At 41.1% G+C, this 27,290-nt stretch overlaps 1 long non-coding RNA gene across 1 annotated transcript; it reads left to right on the top strand.

Moving 5' to 3' along the window:
- The first annotated feature begins 1,888 nt into the window (after window positions 1-1,888).
- Window positions 1,889-14,814, top strand: LOC143664487 (uncharacterized). The gene is made up of 3 exons (XR_013166441.1): window positions 1,889-2,033; window positions 13,250-13,325; window positions 14,282-14,814. It is a non-coding gene; the product is annotated as an uncharacterized LOC143664487 (long non-coding RNA).
- The last annotated feature ends 12,476 nt before the right edge of the window (window positions 14,815-27,290 follow it).

Raw genomic sequence — 27,290 nt, 5'->3', positions numbered from 1 at the left:
ATTTTTTTAAAAGACATAACGAATCTTCATGAATATTGCTATTGCCACTATCATCCCCAAGCTTTGACTGCAGTGGCTGCAATGCTTACTGAAACAGGCGTGTTGTATCACAACTACAAAACTATGTTGCTGTCAGTGATGTGATTCCTACCTCCAAATGATGAAAATCTCTTGGTAAAGTTCCTAGCAAATCAAAATGCATCACCTTCTTCAATTTACACAAAAGTAGCATTCCTGGAAAATTCAGACTACATTAAAACTGTATAAAAATATTTTGTAATTATATGTAAAAGAGTTAGGTTTTAGGCTCTCAGGTGTCCTGGCATCCTAGGTGGTGACATAACACACTATTCACTGATACAGCTCAACTGAGGAGAATGCAGAGTTAACTTACGTGTGCACAGAGGCTAAGATAAACAAAGAACAGGTGGACCGCAGATATGATTAAGATCCATTGGCGTGGGCACCGGCATCTGTGTGTTCAGCTGACTCAAGGACTAGGCAAAAACCCTTGGATGACTTACAGCATGATGGGGTCACTTCAGGGAAGAGGTGAGCTCAGGGGAAAGTGGGTGTCAATCATTGCTAGGAGGCTAAACATTTGTGAAGGAAACAAGGGATGTGAGTTGGTATAAGGTGTGAATGTGTAATTGTAAGCTAAGGGTTAAAGACAGTAGTGATGTTACAGCCCAGGTGAAGTTGACCAAGGCTGGTAAATATTGCTTCCTGAATTACATTCTCTTGCATCTGGACCTTGAGCTGGAGGTAGCTACTGGTGGATGGCACTGAAATATATTTTAATTTTCATCCTGGAGTGGTAGCCATGCATGGTTTATGAGCTTCCTTCCCCGCCCCCGCCCCCTCCGGTTCCCAAGACACCTCCTGCTACCTCTACATCGCTGGAAAGCCAATTCACTTCAGCTGTGTGAAGCAAACATCTGTTCACCATTTTGCACTGGCCTTAGTGGTGTCTGTTCCTCAGTTCCTTTGGGAGGAGAAATGGTGGGCATGACTCCACACAGAAATTCTGGCAGGCCAATAAAGACCACCTTCCAAGTACCCCAGGCTCGAGCCTTCCCTTAAGCTAATTATGATTGGCTCAGTCTCGGTGTAATTTGCATGCCTGCCTCACATTCTCCTCTTTAAGAAGTCTCTGGAAATTAAGCCCAGACAGACTCCAATGCCTATTCATCTAAAGTTCACCAGGCAATGTGCCTGGTGTCATTTGAGCAAGCTGTTTGGCAGCCAATTTTTTTTTAATGGCATGATTGCCCAGGCTTTCAAATCCCATTATGAAACTTTCTATCCTTTTATCAGAGTGTTTTTTTAAAAAAATCTGCCATTTTAGTTTGATGAAAAGAGATGCTGGGGAGAAATATTTGGAAAATTGCTTTGTGGGGCCAGATGATGTCGTGGATCACAGCTGCAGAGCACATTCCGGAGGTCCATAGCTATCCCCATTCTTCTCTGTCCTGAAAGTATTAATGACTGACAGCCACTGGCTATTAGGGAACTCCACCATGGCCTAGACAGGAAGAGGGTAGGACTAAATCCCAGGGCAGCTTTGAGAGCCAGTAGAAGAGCTGTAGGGAAGAAAGGCCCACCCAGGTGCTGTCTCAGGATTACCTCCACCCTTGAAGACAGAAAACAAGGAGGCCCCTAGCCCTGTCCTGCCATGCACTGAGAGCCCTGCACTCATGCAGCCCATCTGTTACTAGAAATAGTGACCGGCCAACAGTAGCGTGTCCTGCCTGCTGCTTCACTATGGGTATACATAACCACAGGGCTGCAGTATGACCCACTTCCCACCAAAGGGAATATACAGCCCATCAGACACGCCCCAAGTCAAAACCCACACCTCACAGTTGACTTTGTGAGCAGCTGTTGACTTTCATGACCCCCATCTCAGGTGTTTTCAGCCATCAAGTTCTTCTCTCACATTGGCCTATCTAGAGAGAGCTGTAGATGACATCCTGGTGTGATACCCTCATCCTCTCCACGCAGATGACTGGGAGAGATGGGTCTCTGGCAAGGTAGGCACTTAGCCCTATAAGAGCAGGAGAGTTATTTATCTCCACAGCCATGGCCTAGCCATGAGTGCAGCATCCAGCACGTACAGTTCACGTACAGTGAATGAATACGAAAGGTATAAAACGACTGACTGAGTCATTCATCCGTCTGTCTCCCCCCTTCCTATACCTCTTCCTTTTCTTCCTCTCTGTATTTTCCACATCGCACCCCTATTTCATAAAAAAAATGGGGACAAGGAGTATAAAACCTAACCATGAAAGAATCAGTGCTCTGTAATTAAGGGGGGGAAGCAGTGTCCAGATTAAAACTATGAACGTGGAAGTCTGGAGACCTGAATTCAAAGTCTTATCCTCAGCCACTTGTTGGCTGGGTGAAGTTGGGGTATATACCTCTAAGCTTCTTTCCTCATCTAGAAAGTGGGGATGCTAATAGTACCTACCTCATAGAGTTGCTATGAAAGTAAGAGTAATGCATATAAAGTACTTGGCATGGTGCTTGGACTTTTGTTAGTGTTTAATAAATGTTACCTGCTTTTGTTTTTCCATATGTTCATCAGCACTATTTGGGAATCAACCCAACTAAGTGACCACAGTCAGGCTGGCACTTCTCTGAGGAAAGCTGTCTCATCCATCCCCGGAGCAACTGGGATCTTTAGAATTATGCTTGGTACTGATATGACCATTGGTTAGCTTGGTTGCCATGGTTATGTTACCTAATCTTTTATTTTTCAGCCTCTTTGTTGTAAACAGAGATGGCTGCTCTATCTATCCTCAAAGATAATTACAAGTGAAAATGATTGGAATGTGTCCTGAAGATTTCAGTATGAGCTTTTAGTTTTATACTATTGCCTGAAGGCCTAACACTTTATATTTAGGGGAAGGAGTGGGAAGGGGACATAAGAGTCTGGGGGGCACTACATACACAGCTAAAGCTAATTATCACAATTTCAGTGACTCACATGCATGAGTGAATTGAAGGATTCATGATTCATAGCAATTATGCCAACTGCTATAGCTGTGTGTGGATAAGTAAATTCAACTTCTTTCAAAATCTAAAGTCACATGACTTCAAATTTTATTCCAGTAATGTTCTGTGGTGGTTTTTAAATATTTTTTCTTAGGCATAGACACTTAAAAGCAAAAACTCAGTTCATATTTTTCATGAACATAGGGTCCTTTCACACATACACCATGAAGAAATTTAAATATAAAACAAAAAACCAGAATGGAAATGAAATGGCAAAGAAGGGAAGTGGAAATGATGGATGTGATCATCTTCATACTTATGTTAATGTTCTTTGAGTATGCCATGCTAATCTCTTTGCATATTTTATCTCATTTAATTCTAATTTGTAGGTATCTCCATTTTATATAGAAAGAAAAAATTAAGGTTTATGGAGGTTAAGTAATTTGACCAAGGTCTCAAGGCAGTAAATTGCAAAGCGTTGTCCTTTTTTAATGTCTGCTTTTATTGTTTTGTTTCCTCAAGGATGGTCAAGTTCGCTGGCCACCCTGCGTCACCCACCCTGTGCTGACATAGTACCAGGAGGTAAAATGTCATTTAGAGCACTGGGTGCCTCAGGCTGCTGTTAGTCTCCTCTAGATTGACAAAATTTAAGAGTGAGTTTTGCCATTGACGTTCTTAGTCTGTGGAATTTCATTAACTTTAGAAGTATAGATACATGGAATCTGTAAGAATAGATTCTGTTAACTATATAAGTATAGATCCAAGTACTCTGCAGTGACCAAGTATCTACTCCCCTTGCATACCAACAGTCCCTCAGTCCCTGCAATGATCTGCTGGGTGGCCTTTCATCCTTTAGCCCATTTTCTTTTAGCATCATCTATGGAGCATGTTCTATAAGTAAAGTTGCAGCCATTCCAGAAATGTAGGAGACAGAAAAGTAGAAAAGATTGTCTCTCCTCCCAGGAACAACTACTCTAGAGGAATTAACAGACATGTGAATAATTAAGTAAATAGATAGATGATAGGTAAATATACAGATGATAGACAGGTAAAGGAGATAGTAACAAACGTGAGAAGAAGGGTGCTACTAGCGTGCTATGTGAACAAGGGAGCCAGGGGGGTGACCAGTTGCACAGCAAAGGCTGTGGATCTGCCAAGACTCCTTTGCAAAGGTAGACTTTGATCTGGGCTTTGAAGGAAGGATGAGAGTGGTGCTGGGAGATGGGCCATGCTACCAGATAGAAAAGGGTATTTAAAGCTGACAGGTTGGATCTAACAATTGCTATGACTGCAAAACACATGGATAGAATCCCAAATTGTAGAAAGCCCTTGAACTCAGAAGTAAATGCCACAGAGAACTCAGAAAGAAGCAGCAAGCATTGCTAGGCCTTACGACAGGATCCTGTTAAAAATTTATGATGAGAGCCTGTTACTGCTTAAATTCTTGGGAGAACAAGTTATGAAGATCTTGAAGAGAGGGAGGAAAGGAAAGAGAAGGGAAGGGGAAGGAGAAAGAATGGAAGTTCTTAAGGATCAAATAACTCAAAGGTTGAAAGGGATCAGAAAAAGCATCTAAAAATTCTTCTTCTTTGAAGAAAAAAAGTAACAATGCGATTTATGATCAGGACCAGCTGAATAATTTATGGGACCCAGTGCAAAATGACAATGTAGGACCCCTTCTTCAGAAATAATTAAGAATTTCTGGATGGTGACTGCAGAACCTTAAAAGAAGTGTAGAGTCCTTCTCAGAAGCCCTGTGTTTATTATGCACCAATTCCATACCCAAGAAGCCAGCCCTGTTCACAATATTTTTAGTACCAACACTTCCCATTTGTGTGACACTTTACAGTTTACGTAGCCTTTTAAACATTTAACTTGTGTTTTGAAATTACCTTCAAACTTATAGGACAGTTACAAAAATAATAATAGTAATAAAAGAATGGAAGGAAGGAAGAGAGAATGGAAGAGAAGTTTGGCTTTGCTTTGTGATTGACTGAGCCTCCACTGAAAGAAAACAAGGTGTGTTGTGGTAGGTTGTTGGTCTGTTCAGATTTTTGAGCGATAATCCATAGTTAGCACAAACCTCATTGGCAACAGATTTTACATAATTGGTTACCTACAGAGTTATGTTTCAAATTAACATCTTACTTGATCAATAATTTAATCATCGTACATTATACTGTAGTGGATACATATTTGCATGTGGTAGCGCTTTCTCCAGAACTTTATCTTAAGAGACAGTTGAAATTTTTAAGAATACAAAGAGATTTGAGAATATTCTCAACAAGGACAAAAATCTCTTAATGTAGATGAAATCTCACACTTGAGTCTAAGTTCTTCGACTTCTCTGTACACTCAGAAGTAAGAATAACATTCCTCCCAGAAAAGGAAGGAATGTTAGCATGGCGACTTCTGTCCTTGCTAAATGTTTTCCTTTCTCACGACTTTCTCCCTCACCTTTCCTCCTTCTGAAATTGACTCCTCTTAGTTATCTTGTTGCCTGAAGCAGCAATTTCAGTGATTATACTTGTCCTGGTGGCCTCCATGTTCACCTCGCTGGTCTGAATGTAATATTCTCAGGACTCCCATCTGGAGACTTATCCAATGAAGATTAATTGTATCCTCATGGGCACTTCCATTGTGATTTTCAGGAAACAATGAGTCTCTTGACTATCAAACCCAGAACGGCAGAAAAACAGCATATATGATTTTATACATGAAAGACATGACTAATCCAACTTGTTCCTGTTGTTCAGTGAGCCCAGGAATACTCTGAGCTCCTTTCTCTACACTGTAGCCCAAGGAGTCACAACCAATTGAACAGAACTTATTGAGTTACAGGATGCAGTCATCCTCTTGACCATCACTGATTTAACCCTTTAGTGGTTGCAACACTGTCAATCCAGGAGAATGGGAATGGCTGAACCCCAGTAGACCTGGGTATGATGGCCGTTTGGGTATGGAAAAGGTTTTCGAAAAAAAAAGCACTCAACATGTATAAGAACCTACTTATAGACATGTCCTTAGAACCTCTTATCTCATTCTCTAACTCTCTCATGTCTACATTTTTCATGTTTTATTTAATGGAGACATTCATTGTTCACCTACTCTGTGCAGGGCTCTTTCTAGATACTGTATAAAGGTGCAGAGCACGTAGACTCTGCCATCAAGGAGATGGTAACTAACAGGAGTAATAAGTCCAATGTTTAGAGAACTCAAAACAAGGTCAAATAATCAAAGTTTCATATAGCATTTTTTAAGCATTGTGCTTTCCCATCAACTGAAAGGGAACCACTTGAAGGAAATTCTCGCTTTGAAATGTAGACTCTGGTCTCAAGAGAAGGTGATCCACACAAAAAGAAGATGATATTTTGTCTCAAGCTTTCCCAGATTTTTTCCATCTATATGATCCCACATTCAAATTAGAGTTTTGAGGCTTTGAGGTGTATCCACAATTTCCTTTTGGACTGGGCAGCATTATATGCTATTAATTCCAGTTGATCATCATATCTGAATAATGAGCCTCTAAGTAGAAGTAAAAAAATCACAAGACACAAATCCCTCTCAGATATCAATGTTGGAGCCAAATGGAATAAATGACTTTTATGTCTGACTCGGAGCATGTAAAAGAAAAATACAGAACCTCCAATTTCAAATATAAATAAAAGATTAAATTGAAACAGAAAGGCAGTAACCAAATTAATCATCTTCTTACAAAGAAAATATAACCTGCTTCATTATTATAATGGCAAACCTTGTGGGAACAGAAAATTGACCAGTTTTTTTATATAAGAAAAAAACCCTGTGCCTTGTTGCCAAGGAAGCTAGGCTCCTGTTAGCATCAATTACATCCTCTGTAATGGATTAGAGCCTTTAAGGTCTCATTAGCACATTACTAATATACATTGTAAAAGCCATATTAAGTAGCAAAGTATGTCACAGTTATGTTAATGTTGTGAGACTGAGTATAAAAGATCAAATTTACAACTCTACAGTTTCAAAAGTGAGCCCATTTGGAGCTGAAGCTATTTGACAAAGAATGTGAAACATCGAGTACTATATCCATGATTAAATAACAATATGGAAAGTAAAGGATGTAAGCCAAAGAGGGAATTAATTGTCTTTTGGATCCCAAACAAGACACCCACATAGATCACCCAACTGGTTAAATCATAAATCAAAAAACTTGATCCTAATTTAGTCAAATTGGATTAAAAGTAAGGCTACAAAACACACACACACACTATATATTTTGTATCTAAATACTTTCCTTAACCACTTTCATACAATGTGCCATCCTCGTGTTCACACTTGGTGAGTTTAAGATCTTACAGTGGTGTCGATGGAATGTAACAGCAAAATACGGAAAACAGAAAATCACGACAAGGAGAAGAGCACTCAACAATAAGGGCATGGTTGAGGGTAAACACGCCGAGTCCATGCACTCAGATCCCTTCTATTCAAATGGAATGTGCCGCCACAGCATTCCAGTCCCTTTCCAACCTATAATTAATGTACTTCTCGTTCATTGCCTGAAACTGAAAATGTTCTAAAAGGCGGCTACAGGCATTTCAGAGCATGGCAGATGCAGCAACACAGGGTCATGAGGAGAATGGAAGGAGATGACTACAATACCATCGTTTTCTTCTGTTCTCATCCAAATGTCACAAGGCAAGTCACCTCCCTCCAGGCAGGACTCAGGGTGCACGGAGTTTCATTTCGGACAGAAAGAAGGCGCAGTGGATCATATGTGTGTGGTGGGTGTTGAGTATCATGCATTACTCTCGCCTCTTAATTTGTTTCAGTCCTTGAATGTTTTATTATAATTAATGTGTTCATTTTCTGTACTTATGCCTGAGAACACATTGTAGAATACATAATTTAGAAAACTGAAGAAATTCATTAAAGTTGATAAAATATATCAATTTATTTGTAACACCTAGTACCAGCTCTGAATCAAACAATTCATTAAAAAAAAAAAATCACACTTTTAAAACTCCAGCCTCAGATTGCCACTCTCTTAGTCTAAAAATATAAGGTTGGCACCAAGCCCAGAAGGTTGGCAAGTGAAGCTCTGAAAGACCAAGGCTGGCAGGGGATTCCAGAGAGGAGGGCCTGTTAAATACGTCCTGTCAAAGGTCTGGACTGGGGGCCCATTAGCAGAGACCCACAGTAGGTTTCAGTCGCTGATATTTATGTATACAGAGAGAACTGAATTTCAGCCAGGAAGGTGGCCTAGTACCCTGTGCTTTCAACAGATTTTGGTTTCAGATAGAATTTAAGTCGGAAGGAGAAATGGTAACATTTTGTCGTTAGAGAGGGGGCTGAGTGTGTGTGCGTGTGTGTGTGTAAGACAGCTGTAGTTACTGTTCACTTTCTTTCATCCTGAAAGTTTGAGGATTAGTTTCTCACAGACCTCTGAGTCACATAGACTTATAACGTGTATGTCACTTGTCTGTAATCAAGGGAGCCTGATTCGTGCTAGCCAGCTGAATGTGGCTGACCGTAATGCCAGTCATTTGAAAAGCTTAGTCTTCATAGCTAAGTATCTCTGTTCAGGTCCTTAAGCGAGTAATAAAGGTCTATTGTAAATTAATCTGGGCACCTCTGGATCCCAGACTTTATTATATTTGCCTATCCAGAAATCTTTTTTCATGAAAGCTGATTTGTCAGCCACAATAAAATAAGGTTAAATATAACAATGTTTCTAAAAGCGTATAAGTGCAGCATGGATTTCAATTGTTTTGTTTTTTTGTTGCATGGGCAGGCACTGGGAATCAAACCAGGGTCCCCAGCATGGCAGGCAAGAACTCTGCCTGCTGAGCCATCGTGGCCTACCCTGTCAATTGTTGTCATGGATCAAAAATTGGTATAAACAATTTGTTTCACTGCTTAAGTCTTATAAATTCAAATTGGCACTGTGAATTTCTAGTATGGGCAAATTTCACATTCTATGGGTCAAGTACTGATGAATGCAGTTATATTTAATTTCAAAGGAAGAAGAAATGTCCTTTTTCTCTCCTTCCATTGACTTACTATTCCCTCATTTATTTTCTTGGATTAATTTAAGACAGACCAATTAAAATAAAACAACGATTCTCTAGAATCTGTTAACCATTTTTCCATAACTCTAATCACAATAGAGAAGATCTTCTTATCTAATTTATTGTATGACTTTTGACCCTGAAACTGTGTTTTTATCCCTAAATTAAGGACAAAAATACCTTCCTTGCTTTCTTTTCATAAGTAATGTGAAATTCAATCTTTATTGATCATGGAAAATCTTTAAAATATGCAGAGTGTTATATAAATGTGAAGTTGTATCCTTCGCTAATTTTATTTAATGTCTTTCATATATTCAGGAGTTTTATTAAATGTTTTCAGGCTGCATATTCTCAATGGTTTTTGTGTTAATTTGTAAGCTGCCAGAATGCGATATACTAGAACTAGAACGGCTTTTTAAAAGGGGTATTTATTAAGTTATAAGTTTGCAGTTCTAAGGCAATGAAGACACCCAAATTAAGGCACTAACACGAGGTTACGTTAATTCGAGAAGGTCCGTGGGTTAGGAGCACCTCTGTCAGCTGGGTACCCATGTGGCTGGCATCTGCCTCTCCAGCTTTGGGCTTGTTTACCATCTCATGTTGGCAGCTGCTGGGCTCCAAGATCCCCAAACATCCGTGTCTCTGTTCTCCACCTGTCTGCATCTGTGTCAGCTCTGCTGTGAAGGTTCTGTCGGCTCTGAGGCTTCTGTCATTTCTCTAGATTTTGTCGTTTTGGGTCTTTCTTTCATTTCTGACCCTGTCCAAAATGTCTCCTCTTTTAAAGGATTCCAGTAAACTAATCAAGACTCACTTGGAATGGGTGGAGTCACATCTCCATCTAATCAAAAGTTATACCCACAATTAGGCGTACCGCATCTCTGCGGAGATAACCTAATCAAGTTTTCATTCTGCAGTGCTGAATAGGGAGTGAAAGAGACGGCTGCTCCTGCAAGATAGAATCAGGATTTAAACATGGCTTTTCTGGGGTGCATGATAATTTCAAACCAGTAGGGTTTTGTTTAAGTAAAGAAGCACGGGTCTTAAATGTAACTGATTTAATTACAACTTGGTTTTTGTTTGCTTGTTTAGTAGAATGTATCTGTGTATGTCTGCCTGTGCTCATGTACATGCCTATTCTCTCTCTTCCATCCACTTCATCCCCTTTGGTCTTAACAAAGGAAGGGTAGAGATAATAAACAGAGGCCATGGTCAAATTTTCTTCATTTTGAGGGGGCAAGTCCCAGACCTGGGTTTTCATTTTGCTTAGAAGCAGCTGGAGAAGTGTGCAACCCTTGTCACTAAGGACGGAAGTCGATTCTCTGAGCGTGTAGCTTCCTAACGATGCAGGAGACAGGGGAGCACAGCGAGCCTGGAGGGCCATCGGATCCCACCCCTTCCTAATCAATAGCTCTCGTTTTTGTTTGTTCCATGTTCTTGAGAGTTGGAGTCATAAAAGTGATTGTCTTTACTCAACACTTTATGAGCGATTGATTTGAACACAAAACGAGGAATTGGAGTTTAAACCCTGCAGAGTCATTTCTAAGAAGAACTGCTCCCTAACAACTCCTTTCTTACAGAGTTTGTAGAGCTCCACAGAGTTAACTTTGAAAATGGCCTCCCCAGAGATCAATGAGCAGCGGCCATTACAAAGCCTACTGAGAATCTGAGATGCTAAAGTGAAGTGACTTGATAAAACACTTGTCTCTGCTTTGGTTCTAAACCATGTATAAGAGGAGGGAAAGTTATAGTGTATCCAAAGGAAAAACAAAAAAGGTGAACCATCTCATCTTCTTAGAGGTTACCTTAATTCAGGAGTGAGAACCCTGGATGAGATTAAAGACGGAGATAGAAAGGAAAATAACAGGCAAGAGATTATGGAGAAGAGAGGAGCTGCCAGTGGCAGGGTATCCGGAGGCTGCTTGTTGCCTCTCTGTCACAGACCCTCTGGGACCCACAGCAGCCTTAGGGCCAGTGGAGGGAATTCAGGAACAGGTCCGGGGAAAGACCCACCCTTCCCACATCACCTTCTGCTCCCATGGAAATATCAAAAAGGGCAGCGGGAGCACCGAGAACAAAATTAACCAGCCCTCCCTTGGGGAGTCTGAACTCCCAAGGAAGTGAAGGATAAGTAGGTACTGGTTTGCTTGGTCCTGAACATTCCTTAGAGGAAGCAACATATGCAAAGGTACAGAGGTGCAAAAATACCAGATCAGCTTAGAGGAAAGCCAAATTGTGATGTGATGTTTCTTTTCAGTCATGCTAAGATATTTTTTTTTCTTTGCTGTTAATAAATAGGGAACCAAACCAGAAATTTAGGCAGGAGAAAGACATAAGCATATTTGTGTCTTAACGAGAGCTCTGGTGCCTTCCAACCATTTATTTGTTTCAAAATATTCTCTGAGCTCCTATGTGCCAAGGCTATGGTAGGTGCTGGGGCTATAGTGGCGAATCAACAGACTAATTCTTGCTCTCATGGAGCTTATAACTGGGTTGGGAGATTGATGTTATAAAATAGTCACAAAAATTAAAGTGTAATTATGTGTAGTGGGAAATGCTGTGCAGGAAAGTGAAAAGGTGCTTTGATTGAGAAATATAAGGGAGACCTCATTTAGACCGGGGGGTTAGGTGGGAGAAGGGTCACATGAGGCCACCCAGCTAAAAGCTGCAAACCTAGGTAAGCAGTTGCCAATCCAAGAGAAGCCGCGCAGTTAGGTAGAGACTGGGGAGCTACAGGCTTGACGTCAATTGGGATGCTCATGGTTCAGGCAGATTCCTGATTCCTCACCTGCAAAAACGAAGAGCTGGCCTGTTTTTGGTCTGCTAAAGTCACAAACAGTTCTGAAGTTCTAAGCAAGTAACTTGCTATAGGTTTGGCATTATGTGAGGAGCTTACTAAGTGGGAAATAAAAGATGTGTCATTTGTGGGCCCTCCACAAACACAGTAACCATCCAGCAAATTGGGCATTTGGTACAGGTTCAGAAAGTTTAGCTGTAGGTATGTTTTTGTTTACCCAGCCTTAATAGAATTCTTATAGCACATCTGATTACTTCTTGTTGAAATAACAGGACCATCTACCAATCCCTGGAGCCCCACTTTTGTTTCTTACATTTCTTCTCTCAAGTTTCCTTCTATTTCGGGCTCTTCAGTTACAAAGGAATTTTACTAGCCACAGTCATTAAATATATATGTGTGTGTGTGCATGATGTGTGCACAATCATATATATATATATGATTGTGTATTACATTTTTGTACTTATTTTAGAAACATTACATTTTTATTTTATATATTTATAATTATATATATATTTGAAACTTGCAATGCCTAATACAGTATTAAACACACAGTAGAACAATACTGATCATCATCTTTATAAGGAGATAGAGGTGTCATTAGCCATCTGAAGAACTGCCGTGCTAAATGCACTTTGGGTAAACATGCAACCACTGTGCAAATCCAAGACAGAGCCCTTTCCTTTGCCCCATGTCAGGTCTCAAACCAGAGTAGCCTGGCTGTTTCTCAAGCTAATTTCCCAATAATCCTGATCAGAAGAATATACTTTTCAGGGTTCCATTTTCTTTCTCCACATACCAAAAAGACTTATCTAGCCTATCAGCCTACAACTACCGCCAAACTCAGCCTCAAGGTGTACCTTAACTTTTTAAAAATAAATGAAAGACAGGGTAGTGCAGTAGGAAAATTCTTGCCTTCCATGCAGGAGACCTGGGTTCGATTCCTGGCCCATGCACTTCCCAAAAGAAACCAACAAAAACAAACAAACAACAACAACAAAAATTCAACAAGTGGTGCTGCAATAATGGGACTCACATGGAAAAAGAATGAAACATGACCGCACCATACAGCATACAAAACAAAAAATGAAAGACAAGGATTTGTGCCATTTAAGTAGAATTTAAATGAATTTGGTTATCAGGTGTTTTAAAGTGTTTGGATAAGCCTTCCTTCATATCCCAGAGAGGCAAAAAGTCTGTTCATCACCACAAATTAAGCATCTCCTAGTTTCCAATATTTTGGACACGGCAGAAAAGTGTGAAAGTGCAAGATCAGTTTGACCACGATTTAATTTGATGCTAATAACAAAAGTCAAGTGTCCATGTACAGTGTGGCATGCACTGAGCTTTACGTGCATTGTCTCACTTACTCCTCACAGCAATCCTCCAGGAAGGCACTACTCTTCTTTCTTTACAGGTGAAGAAACTGAAGAAAAAGTGAGAAGGGACAGATGAGAAAGAGAGATAGAGATGGATTCACCAACTATTTCCTGGTGAGTACATAGTACTGCAGGAAATCAAACCTGAGCTCTCAACCACTGTGTTTTGTTTAAGGAAGGAGACGCTGGATGGATATTATATAACTTTGGATGGAATGGACCCAGAAATAAAGGGATCCATCAGAGCCAGCTGGGGTAAACTGGATTAAAAAAATGAGAGTAACTACTTCTGCTCACAAGCAGGAATAGCCTCTCTCAGAGGGTAAATTTGTCCAAGAGCCCCAAGAGGTGTGAACTCACTGGACACCCCCAGTGTGGAAGAGAATGGAGTCAGCAGCTTCCTCTGGAAGGTCAGCTCAGTGAATGCACACGGTGGGAGACAGCCCAGCCGGCTGGTTCTGCTGTTGTTCTGGTCTCCCTGACAGGACTGTTGTTTATATCAGTAGCATAAACAGTTTATCAGATTTCCTGTTAAACTTCAGCCATAGTGGATTAAACAGCAACTATCAGGAGACTTCTAAGAATACATGTACTCATTTGTGTCTGAAACCACAATTACAATACACTTTTTTTTTTTGCAAGGTCAGGAATCGAACCCAGGACTCCACCATGGCAGGGAAGAACTCTGCCTGCTGAGCCACAGTGGCTGGCCCAGAATTCAATACACTTTTACATTATTCCTCTCTTCCAAAGATCGTTTAGTCAATTTAGTTATTAGTCTAAGCCCTAAAACTTTACTGACCTATCCCTTATCCTCTGTTGGAGAAGTTTAGCTAAATTTGTAGACCTATTGTCTTTGAACATGAATTATTTAAGCTTCACAGCAACCCTCAAAGGCAGGATAGCTTAAAATGGGGTCCACATACCACCTGCATTAGAATCATCTAGTGTACTTCCTTAAGATGCAAATTGCAGAGCCCCATCCCAAACCTACCATGTTGATCAGGGTAGATTAACCTCAACATCTCAAAGGCTTTCCAAAATAAAGGTTTATTTACGTTCACATAAAGTCTGTTGTAGGTGTGGTGACTCTCCACAGAATTCCTTTCCAAGTCGTGACCAGGAACGAGTCTGCAGATATCTTCTGGCTCTGTTATCTCCACAAGGGAGTTTGGAGAACTACCGTCAGCTATCCTGTGATCTGGCTGGGAGGTGGCATGTATCAGATCCACTCATAGCCATTGGCCGGAATGACAGACATGCCTCCCACTCTCCTGCCAGGGGACCGGAAATGCAGGGAAGCACGTGGATTCTGAGTGGGCAGTAAATATTTCTGCCACATCCTATCCTTTGCTCCTTTTTCCACATGAAGAACACGGTCAATCCTCCCTAAGACAACCTGAAGTCTCATCCAGTCAATGCATCAAGCTCAAAGTCTAGGACTTTTGATCCAGATGGGGCTCTTCTTGAACTACAGAGCTATGAATTGAAAAGGCAACTTCTCCGTCCCTCCTCCAAGACACACCTAGCATACAGCGATGGAACAGGGATGCATTAACTGTAAGAGGCACTTCCATTTTGAAATGAAAAGAATGGGAGACATATCCAGTCACTGGTTTGGTTGTAACTCTAACTTTCCCTGGGCAATGTTTATGGTGGTGCCCACCCTGGAAGTTGCTCATTAGTTCCCAGTTCTGTTCTCTGGAATGGGGGTACACTGTCAGTTGTTCTCCATAGCACCTAACTCCACCCTATTGGAAATTCTCACTCTCTTTCATGATTTTCGTTTGCTAATCTGAAATGATTGCTGTGAGGATATTCCTTCCTTAAGGACTTCCTGGTCAAGAATGTGTGAGGGTCAGGGTTATTTTAAGTCTCTAAACTTTTAGACACATACAACATTCTCAAAAATTCCATATGTTTGTTTGTAGTCTGTCCCATATGTCAGTAACCACATTCATGGTTCTTGCATGAGCCGGAGTTTTCCAAACTGCATTATTTTTTTCAACTTACTCCTTTCAGCTTAATGGCCACTTAAAGAACTAAATGTGTTCTTTAACCTGAGTCAGTTTTGGTAATGTTTGTTTGGAGGCTTTTGTTATTCACAGCCTTTTTATATCACATTTCTCATGGTGTGTGATGGAGGTGCAGTGGGTTTTCCAGTCTTACAAATCCTCATGTTTTGGGGCTCTGTTGCCTTTAAAAGCATATCTCTTTTGCTAGTTAGCACTTTGTCAATTGTAAACAGTAGTGGCTGATACACAGCATTAAAATTCTGTTTTCTAAAACTCTCCCTCTAGAGGGTGGAGCTAAGTAGTCATGTGATCTGTCTCTCAAGTTAATACACATGACAGTTTTAGCAGACTTTTATGCCACAGAATAACATAATACCATGTTCACAGTCTCAGTTATACACTTCTTCACTGCCTGCTACCAGGTAAGCCAATGCCATATACCTTATATTTTTGTTATGGTAGCACCGCATCTCCAATATTAAGTTCTCTAGTTGTCAAAATAAAGTTTATGCTGTAGTAACAAACCCATCCCAAAATATCTGTTGCATGACATAAAGTTTATTTTTTATTCAAAGCCTACAATGAGCCTAGCAACTGTCTGTAACATCTCCTTCCATGCAGTAATTTAGGGACCCAGGCTCTTTCCATGTTGCAGGTAAGCAACTGTAACACATGGCTTGTAGGGTCACCTGGAAAAGGGAAAGGAGAGCCCTGGTGATCGCATGCCAGCTCTTAAACACTTTGCTTTCACCTAATATAGTGACACATGTCACTTCTACTCTCAGCCCTTGGCCTTGCCGAACTATTTGATGAACAGTAAATTTCTCTGGGAATATCTCCTGAATCAAAATCTGAGGGTAGGGCCTGGAATCTGCCTTTTAACACAGTTCCATGAATTTGAGAGGATTTGTCCTGAGATAGGTGGTAGTATTCCTATATTGTTCATAAGAACTCTGAGGCTTCGAGATGTTGCAACTTGTCCAAGGGTACACAGATTTGTAGAAGCTTCTTCTGTCTCCTATTTCAGGTGAGTTCCAAACTGCTGAAGTATAAAAGAGCCATAATAATGCAAGCCATGATTTTTATTTAAGATCATAGAATGAGGAACCATTGTTTTTTTTTCTAAGGATCTTGAGAGTTGAGAGAAATAGGTAGAAAAAAACAAATTAAAGCCGTGCATCAGAAAAATCAAACAAAAGTCAAATGGAGAAAAGCAGAGGAGGGAAACATCTTTCCCAGGAAAGAAGAAATGACTTGGTCAAGCATAATTGCTAATGGCTCATACCCATAAATTTAAATAAGTGAGAACTTCCAATCAGATCTCCCCAGTCTTGAGCTGCACCAAATGCCAAGGTTAGATAGTAGTGTGATGTACTCATGCCCACCCAGTAGTTACCAGAATTTGGGATAGCACCTCAAATTTTTACTGAGGAGCCTTCACCTCTGAGCTTCATTTCCAACAAAAACTGCCTCCATACGTCTGGAATAAGCATTCATATTTGCTGGGGGTAAAATATTTTTGTCAAGATGAGGAGATAAGCCTCAGAACTGGGGGGTGGGGGGGTGGATTTACTTTGGAATTTGCAAATTTTATCCTTAGATCATACTAAGGGGAGAAAATAAATAAATAAATGTGGGGTGAAGAAGAGGGAAATTCTTCCTTGCTAAGAAGACAGAAATAACTTGAGCTAATTATATTAACCTAAAAAAGTAAGTGAAAATTCATGAGAAGTAAGAAGAATCTTAACTCTGGAAATAGCCTCCCTTCTGTGCTATTGAAAGGAACCCTATATCCTTTGGTGGAAAGTTGACTCACATAAGTTCGAATCCGGAGCTAACCTGCCAAAATGAAATTCTAGAAATAAGGAATGCTCCCGGCACCTTGAGTCCAACTAAGTATCTTGTAGCATTTTCCCAAATTTTCAAGTTCAGTGAAATATTCAAATTTGCGTCAAGCCCTGTTAGCCTTTACTTTTGGAAAACCATGTGTATTTTTGAACAGATTCAGTTTGGATATTTCCTATTTTCTTGCCCTTTAAGCCATTAAAATGTTAGTCTGTAGGAGTCATTTCTTTGGGTAGGAATCGGATCCTTTTGGGAAACCTTTGAAAGCCTTTGTTGTTGGGATGAGAAGCAAAATTTTGCTGATCCTAGAGCTATACATTCAAAATGAACTGGAAAATTGTGGAAGTTATCTAAATCAGTGGTTCTCAAGGCATGTTTCCCAGACCAGCAGCAGCCGCAGCACAGCGTGGGAACAGGCTGACTTCCTGGGTGTGCCATGGTGCTCTGTGTAATCACATGTCCCTCCCCACCCCCATCCCCTGCACTTTGGAAGGGCCTCACAATCAAAGATCCTCACATGCTGTTGTCACCTTCAAGTCCCAGTAATTTTATCTTTTTAAGTGAGGTTGATGGACAGTAGAGCACGAGCAAAGCAACTGCATGTCATATGCATATTTGCAATGCTCTGCTGCCCCATTCACAGATTGCATTCACAATGCCCCACAAGCATAGGATTCTAGTGGACCCATATTGCATGGGAGTTCAGCAAGACTCAGAGCAGGATAAGGTAAGCATGCCATGTCTACAACTGAATAAATAGGGTTGAGCAGTGTGTACAGTCCAAAGAGGCCATACTGTCCATTTGAACCAGCACTTGCTTTGAATGCAGAAGGAAAACAATGAAATTCGAAGGCACACAAACTACAAAGGAGCCCTATCATGTCCTTTGGCCAGTCACCTACACTGAAGAAGAAAAGGGAAATATAGGGCAACCCATTTCAGTCCTTCCTTAATCATCGGTCAGTCACAGCTAGAGAATGTTAGTAGAATGTGTGCATATCAAAAAGTAAAATAAAACAACTGAGTTAGTTTTGTGCAGCAATTCCACCATTCTGGTAAGAATGAAAGGGATATGTGCGTAGGCGCAGAGAAACAGGAACTGTGTATCATTTCAGTGGTTGTGGAAAGGAGCTAAGTGCTCTTTGGTATTGTGCCATTTACAGATGAATGGTAAAATTCATGCTGTGAACTTACAATTTTAATTTCCCTTTACTTGGAACATTAAATAGCAAATAAAAAGCACCATGACTAGTTGAGAGAAAATGTGGAAGAAAGGAACCAGTGTTACATTTTAGTGTCTTATTTAATGTTGTGGTTTTTTTACCTGCTTTTATAACAAGGGGCCCTGCATTTTCATTTTGCACTGGACCCCACAATTTCTGTAGCTGGCCCTGACTGGGAACTTGTTGAAAATGCAAACTCCAGGCCCCACATCAGACTAACAGAAACAGAAACTCACTGGGAGAGAAGGCCCAGTAGTATGTGCTGGAGCTGGTCCTCCAGCTGTTCCTGATGTAAGCTGAAGTTCGAGTCCCAGTAATCTCAGTCATTTAAGCTAGAACACCACACTGCTATATTTAACAAGAGGTTTCAGGTCTCTTGAATATTCCTTTTACCTACTCTATAGAAACAAGACTCTTCTAAAAGGTAGTAAGGAGCACCACCGCCTTCATATCTGGCATCTAAATATCTGTCATAAGGGTTTATGAGCTTTTACTTTGGAGTCAAACATAGCCATGTTCCAGTTAAGGTGGCTGTGCTAATTTAAGCAAGATTCTCAACCTCTCTGATTCTCAGTTTTCTCGGCTGAAAAATGGAGCTATTAATACCTGCCTGATAGCGTGGTTGGAGGAATTAAAAGAGCTAAGGTGTTTAGCCCAGTGTCTGACTCGCGGTAAGCATTTAAGGAAAAAGGCATGGCAATAAATTATTAAAAGTCATCATTATGACCTGCAATCCTCATTGCTGGTACTATTAGCTTCCATCCTAGACAAGTCTCTGAGGCATTGCCTTTGCCCAGTTCTCTCTGGGCTACCCCCTCTGTCTCAGTTTGAGATGTAAAACACAAAATACTAGAGCCTCTCTTCTTACTACCAGAGGGGAGGGAATGAGAAAGAGACTAGCTTTATCAGATACTTGATAAGAAGTTTTCTTCCCTAAGGGTGAGATGTTCTACCTTCTTAAATGATTTTGCTATATAACTCGAAGGCTAAAAGCACAAGGACATACCTGTCCCCCTGGACTCAACCTGCTGCAATAGAAAGAGATTTCATTTTCCCCAAGAGCCTTTGGAGCTGGACCCACCTGGGTCCTGACTTCAGCACTTGGTGGCCGGGTGATCATGGGCCATGGACTGGCCCACTCTAGGTTGGTTTCTTCAGATGTGTAAAGGACGTTGTAGTGTTGTAGGGAGGATTAAGTGAAAGAGTTCATGTCAAGTGTACAGTGCCGTTGCCGGCTCTAAGTGCTGGGGCACGTGTACACTCATGGGTACCGTGCATTCAGGCCAGCTCTGGCTCAGCACCTTCTCATCTTAGGCTGTGGCAAAAAACCTCCCTGACCTGCTTCCTTCTTTGTACTGCTGGCATAGTAATAGCAATCCCTTCTGCCCACCTCCAAGTGTGAGCCCAAACAAAGAGCTATACCAAAGCACTTCATAAGGTATAGAAGCTTCAATGACCGTGAGGAAATTTTATGTTGTCTTTAGCACAGGGTGGTAAGATCCTAAGAAGGAATATGCTGTTAACTCATCCCTCTGCTTTCTGTGTGAATTCATAAAGAAGTTGTGGGAACCAAGTGTTGTTTGTTTCTGTGTTTATTACGACAGGAGAAAATGTGTGCATGTCAGGACCGATTTAAAAAGTGGTCTATAAAAAGACTAGTGTTGAATGCTAAATGTTCTCTTCCTTTCACTGAGAAAGAGGAAGCACTGAGAGCAGCTATGCAGCGATGTTGTTAAAACCCAGATTCGAATCCAGCCTGGGTTTGCTAAATGGCAAGTGTGGCACCCAATCTGCAATGAGCACAGACCTCAGATAGGCTACCACAAGGAGCCAAAGCCTTCTGCTGGGTTCACACCTTGATTCTACCTGGGACCACACATCCCTTGAGGACAGATCTTTCACAATGTAAGGGTTATGCTGTGCAACAGTCCTCCTCAAACTTTGATGTGCATATAAATCACCTGGGAATCTTCTTACAACGTGGATTCTGCTACAGTAGGTCTCTTTGGGGCCTGAGACTCTGCATTTCTAACAGGCTCCCAGGGGACTCTGGTGCTTCTGATCCACTGACCACGCATACTTTGAGCAGCAAGAGTTAGAGTTGGAGGGTGGAGAGAGCCCATGAGTGGGGGCTCTGTGTTTGAGGACGAGCGCTGAGAAAGGGAAAACCTGGGGTGGGTGTGTGGGTGGATGCCACCTGTGGTCCAGCTGGGGGTAAGAGCATCGTCAAGGATAGCATTGAGGGACCACATAGAGTGTGACATTAGAGGCGTCAGCTGGGGCCCATCGTCTTCAAGGACATAAGAATCGATTTCTGACCAGATGCCTCAAGCCTGGAAGCCAAAAGTGCTTCTGGTAGGATCCCTGGATAATGTTGTGCGTGGACAAACATCCCAGCAAACAGCACCATATAAAAGTCTCTCAAATGCTCACATTACTCCTCCGTACACAGCAAGTGTCTCTAACCCGACTCTGCCTGTCTTTTCAAGGCGAGCCTTCTAGAATCTAATAAAAATGGCAGTAGCAGTAATGACTATAAAAGGAGTAATGGTCATTACAGTAGTCACAGCAGTTAATATCTGGGAACCTACAACGTACAGGCTACAGTGTGTGAAGGGCCTGATATGTGTCCCATTCAATCCTCACAACAACCCTTCGAGGCAGTTACTGTTATTATCCCCTTCCTACAATAAAGAAAACACGGGACTTTTAAGTGATTTGCCCAGGTCACACGACTAATGAGTGAATGTCCTCACCCTTCCTCCACTGCCCACCCCCCATCCTACCCGTTGGCCCTCATGCTACAAGGGGCCACTAAAGGAATCCCTCTGCTCATAGGGTCACAGCAAATGCCCAGGGAGTGATGCTGGGTAGGGCAGTGTCCAGCAGTGAGGAAGGTGGAACCCCCTTTCTGTTCTGGCAGCAGCCATTATATCACCTGCACTCATCACCAAATCTTCCCCAGAGGGGCAAACCTTAAAACATCAATAAATAAAGCATTAGGCCCTCTCCTCTGAGGACAACACAAGAGCACTTTACATGAAGCCTCCAGGTAAACCATCTGGGATCTCATATCTGCGGCTCAGCTACCCGACTGGATTCTAACTCACAGCATGCAGGAAGAGCTTTCTGTACTTCCTTGTTCAGATATTCAGGGTCAGGATTCATCTCTAGACTGCAAGCGCCTTCATTTCTGAATCTCGGGGGTCCATGAGCACTGGACCTGGCTCATGGAAAGTGTCCAGGATGTGCTACTGATAGCTTAATAAACCCATCCATGTGTGATGGACTTGCTCTTCCCAACAAAATAACTGAAACTGTGTTTGAGCTGGAAGAGAGACCAAATCCCTCCCCTTAACAGAAGCATACAACTGGGGGCAGTGGGGAGAAAATGTAACTAGCTTATCCCACAAATGTGTCAGGCAGTGGCCTCAGTACCCAGGTAGCACTGAGGACTAGGACAGCATTGAGCAGTGTGGCTTGGTGGCTGGGCACTCCAGCTAGGACACCTAGATTCCAAGCCCGTATCTGTAGACTGCTACATGTGTAACTTTAGGTGAGTTTCTCAACATCTCTGTGCCTCAGTTTCCTTGTCTAGAACATCGAAATAATTGTAGCCCCTACCTCTTAGAGTTATGAAAGGATAAGGTATTGCATGATAAGTGCCTAACACAAGGCTCAGCCTATGATAGCAATCAGTGTCAACTACACAACTGTGACAGTACCACCTCTTCCCACAGAGCAGATGTTGGCAAACTTTTTCTGTGAAGGGCCAATAGGCTTTGCGGGCCTAAGTCTCTGTTGCAAAAGGTCAACTCTGCCACACTCAATATGTGACTGAATTTTGTATTATTTTTACGTCATAAAGTATTATGCTCCTTTTGTTTTCTTTTCAAACATACAGAAATGTAAAAACCATTCTCAGCTCACAGACTCCAAAAATAAGCAACAGGTCAGATTTAGCATACCAGCCATAGTACTAACCCCTGTTCTAGACAAGAAATAGACAAATACACAAGCTGTTGCAATACAATGAATTTGTTCAAAGTGCAGAGAAGGGAAGAATTTATTCCCCCTGGCAAGAAGGGGAAGAGGATTAAGAATTATTTCATAAAGGAAGAAGCACGTGGGCTGAGCTTTTACCAGCGAGCAGGAGTTCACTGATGGAGCAGGTAAGAGAAGAAAACAAGTAGAGAGAGAAAAAATGAGCAAAGGGAAAATGTCTTCCAAGGGAATATATAATTGACCTAAATTCATTGCTGCACAGAAAGCCAAAAAACACCATAGCTTCCTGTGGTTTGATTGTTATTACACTGTCATTAATTTGATTATTCTCTGATTGTTTGATTTGGGGTGATATTACAAAATCCCTCAGAGTAGCCTTTACATTTGTGTTCAGTTAGCAGATTTCTTCTCCCAGCCCCAGCCACTGTCACCTCTGCCCAAGCATCGGTAACATCTTCCTGAAAGTCCTTTCTCTCATTTTGCTCCCCTGAAGTCCTCCATTCTCCACAGATTTGTAGCATCATTAGACCACGTGGCCTCCCTATTTTCTATTTCCTTGTGGGCTCCTTTGGGACAAGTTGAGTTCACACACTTTATTCTGGTTTATAAGGCCCGACAGGACGTCATCTCTCACTTCCTTCACTGTTCTCTCATCAGCCCTGCCTTTTAGTCCATCAAACAACCAGACTCACCCCATCTCAAGACCTTCAGCTTGGAAGGCTCTTCCCTGAAATCTCAATGTGGTTGCATCCTTCACATCTCCAGGTCTCAGCTCAGACGGCACCTCCTCTGAGATCCACCCTTAGCACCAAGTCACTTTGTCTCATTGCCTGATCTTACAATGACTTCATAGCCCTTGATAGTATTTGAGATGAACTAATTTCTCCTCTATGCCAACCACTAGAGAGATGTCCCCTGCATCCCCGGGACCTGGGTCAGTGCCTGACCCTTAATGCACAGAGATATCCACTGACTGCCTAATTAATACTCAGTGGAAGTATTCAGTATGAAAGGTATATTTCATAGTGATCTTATTACCTAAATCAATGCACGTAATGATTCTGGATGTTTAGAAGCATAAAGTGGGTTTCTGAGCTAAAATTCTCTACAGGAACAATTATTGACAGAGACGACATCCTTTATTTCTGGACAAGTTTGTTATTCAAGATGTGAAAATATGAAGATCACTGTATTATACTTCAATAAACCAGTTTGACACTCTATTAAGTATTTACTGCAGATGCATTTCTAAAAATAAGTAGTTAAAAAGCTGTTCTTTGATATCTGTGGCACTCTTACTATGAAAAGTGGCCAAGATTTTGTCTACAAAATTATTTCTCTGAATTTTTTTACCCAGATACACAATGGATTAACTTAATGAAAATAGAGAAGATTATTTGAAATTGTTTTTAAAATCAACTGCCTGGGGCGGGCCGCGGTGGCTCAGCGGGCAAAGTGCTTGCCTGCTATGCCGGAGGACCTCGGTTCGATTCCCGGCCCCAGCCCATGTAACAAAAACGGAGAAACAGAATACAATAAAACAAGAAAATGTTTAAAAATGTTTCCCTTTCTTCCTTCCTTCCTTCCTTCTATCCTTCCTTCCTTCTCTCTGTCTTTCCTTTAAAAAAAAAAAAAAAAAAAAAAAAAAAAAAAAATCAACTGCCTGGAATCCAAATATTTATTATTTTAAATAGGAAAATTAACTTGGAATTTGTCCAGTGATTTCCATATTGAACAGCTTTAAGACTTTGTGAGCATTTTTTCATTGTCTTTTATAACAGTTCCATGGTTTTTCAACCCTGTAGCATCTGTAACTCGGGAAACTATATGAACTAAGCCACTTGTATTCATCATGTTTCTATTCAACAAACACATATTAAACACTTACTATGCATAAGGCACTTGGCCAGATGTTGAGTATGCAAAAGCCTGAGCCATTCTCTGTTCACACAATGAGATAAGAGCCCTTAGCTGTGTACTGAAGCAGGTCCAAGGCAGTAGCTGTACAAAGCAGAAGATACCCTACCAAAGTCATTAGTAACTCATTATGGGAAACTTGTACATTCAGCCAGAGGCCTGTCTTCTATACTCTTTATGCCGTGCAAACCAGTAGTGGTAATTGCAATGAAAACATTGACCAGTAAACATTTAATGCCTACTATGTATGAGATGCTGTGCTGCTTCTCTCAACGATGTTATTTCAGCCCCACATGTCCTCTTGGGATAAGCACTATTTTTATTCCCATTAATAAGCCTCACATCACAGTTACTGAGCACTAGAACCATGACCTGACCTGGTTTGCCTTATTCCAAAGCCCATGCATTCCCATTACACTATACTGAAGATATTTTCTCTGGTATATAGGTCATAGGTTGAATCATTTTTCTCTATAGGAACCTGCAAATAAGCCACAGAGTTTTAAGGCTTAAGAACATGCTCCAGTTAACTTTACCCCTAGGAGGATATCAGCAAATAACCAGCTACTTTATTTATGTCTCCAGGTGCTCCAAGCATCTGAAGACATAAATAATATGATGCTGAGGTATGCATAAATGTGCTTATACATATAGCCACATAAAAATACCAAAGGACAGAAGGTTGGGGCTGTTTCAGATCATCAGTAGTTTCCTTCCAATGTTGCTTCAGAATCCATTCCAAAGCAATTAGGTTCACTAAAAAGCAAGCATTCTTATTTACCTGCAAGTATTATTTACCTCTTATCACAGGTAACTGGTTTTCTTAGGTGAAAAAAATATCCAAGACATGTAGAACTTAGCAGGGTGTTGGGGATCAATGCTCTAAGGCAACTGAGAAAGAAGGAGGTCCCATAGGTTGGAACTCGCAAAATATAGAAGAATAGAAAGAAGTTAGCAACTGACATGTTATCCATACTTTTCAGTACATGGAAACATAATAGGGTTCCTACAGACGCAACACCCTCATGTCCCAGCTGTCCAGCAAAGAAACCTAGAGGTCAGCTCTTCCTTGCATCTTCTCCAAACTGAGTCCGTGTTAGGAGGAACCTTGAGGAAAGGAGTAGGAGCTGAGAGCTGATTTACCATGTAGACCAGGTCCTGTCTCATGCCGCTCACTGAGGGTTTTAATGACCGCCCCAGTAAGCCACTCAAGAATCACCCTTACCAATGGCAGGGGGACCACAATTAATTTCTCTGATTAAGTTTGTTTGCCAGTGAATCCGCTGAGTAAGAATCCCATTAGGGAAGAAGAGAACATTTGTTCATTTTTTTTTTGCATTATCTCTGAAAAGTTTTACTGCTAGGAATCTGGACAGGCAATACTAAATGAAAACAATAATCACATCCAATGCAGACCCATTTATCATAGAAATATATCTGATCCCAGAGCCTGGTCAGAAGGAAAACTAATTAATGAAAAGGAAGGCCAAGAGGTTCTGAAATCTTAAGCTGTGTTTTATATTAAAAAGCATTTTTTTCCTTCTTTCATTTTAATTTACACTTAGTGGAAATTGTTCATGACATCATTTTCTTTTTGAGGATGTCTTAGAAGAAAAGAGTTAGTATGTATTGCAAGATTTAGATACATCTGCACTGCGAATGCCCTAATCCCATTCAACACCATCTCTCCCTGGACCACAGTAGTGGCCTCCTATCTCCCCTGTGCCCCTCCCTCCCTCTAAAATCCAAACCCCTGATTCTCCTGGCTGGCACAATCTCACCTTCTAGGTCTCAGCCTACTGCCACCTCCTCAGAAAGACCTCCAACCACCCCGCCAGAAGCTCACTGTCTATCTCAGTGGATTTGATCCCCTTTTGCTCTCCTAGCACATAACCTAATCTTCATCTGGCCTCGTTGTTAGAGGACCATGTCCACCTTGTTTACTGCTGCAGCCCCAGCACCTCATGCAGAGTCTGACAAACAAGAAGCACTCAGTGTATGCCCGATAAATAAATAAATGGGTGATACAATGGGCCAAGCACCAGACTAAATAATTTACAAATGTTTTCTTGTTTAAACTTATAAAAGCCCTCTGGTAAAGGAAACACTGCTCTCACTAATGAACGAGAAAACAAATGTGCAGATAAGTTAAGGTTGCACAGTGTATAGATAGAAAGTGGGGATTTCCACTTAGGTCTGCCTGACTCTAAAGTCGCTTTTATTTCTGCTAAATCAGACTGCCTTCCCGACAAGGGATTTTTCTCATAAAAGAGAAGGTTTTTATATTTTTTAAATATTCAGAGACTTTGGACCCTGGCCTACAGAGATTTGTGGTCTTAGACCAAAGTTCTTATAATATCTTACCCTTTGAATAAAAATAATTTAAAGATCAGACTTTCCATTGCTTGTTAAGTGAATTTGACATCCTTAACCACTCTTTCCATATACAGGCTGACTGGGAGGAATCTTTCATGCTTGTTAATAAATGTGCACTGTTCAGCCGAGATAATGGCTATGATCAATAGTTCATTTATAATTGCTCATGAATTGGCTTCTTGTGTGTAAATCAGAAATTATACATATATATATATATATATATATATATATATATACATGCACACACATTTATGCATAGGTACTATATTTTATATTTAGCCACATATGTAAAACTGTATCTCATTGGAAATCTGAACATGGTCAAAATTCATTGCCAAGAGATACAATTTAGCCCATTTGTCGGTTAAGTTCCTACTTATGTACTTGTTTTCTAATTAGTGATTTGAACAAACTGTTTTGTCTCCGTTGTGTGTTTGCCAAAATGTGACTGATATCTAGTCACTTCCATTTCATGGCAGAGACCCACGATCCATACATATCTTAACCTATTTGTAGCCACATTGGGGGACATTAAATAGAGTATTTCCTTAAGTGTGGAGTCCAAGATTATTGAGGTGGTACAGTCCATGGGGCAATCAGACATGAGAGGAGGAACCATTTTAGAATCAGACCTCTTCATCAGAGTGGGCCAAGCTCAGGCTGCAGCAAACAAAACTGCATTGCATTTATTCCTATGG

Source organism: Tamandua tetradactyla, chromosome 20 (assembly GCF_023851605.1).
Source record: "Tamandua tetradactyla isolate mTamTet1 chromosome 20, mTamTet1.pri, whole genome shotgun sequence".
NCBI classification, from domain to species: domain Eukaryota; kingdom Metazoa; phylum Chordata; class Mammalia; order Pilosa; family Myrmecophagidae; genus Tamandua; species Tamandua tetradactyla.
The sequence above is the reverse complement of the archived record's forward strand: the minus strand, read 5'-3'. Positions and strand labels throughout refer to the sequence as shown.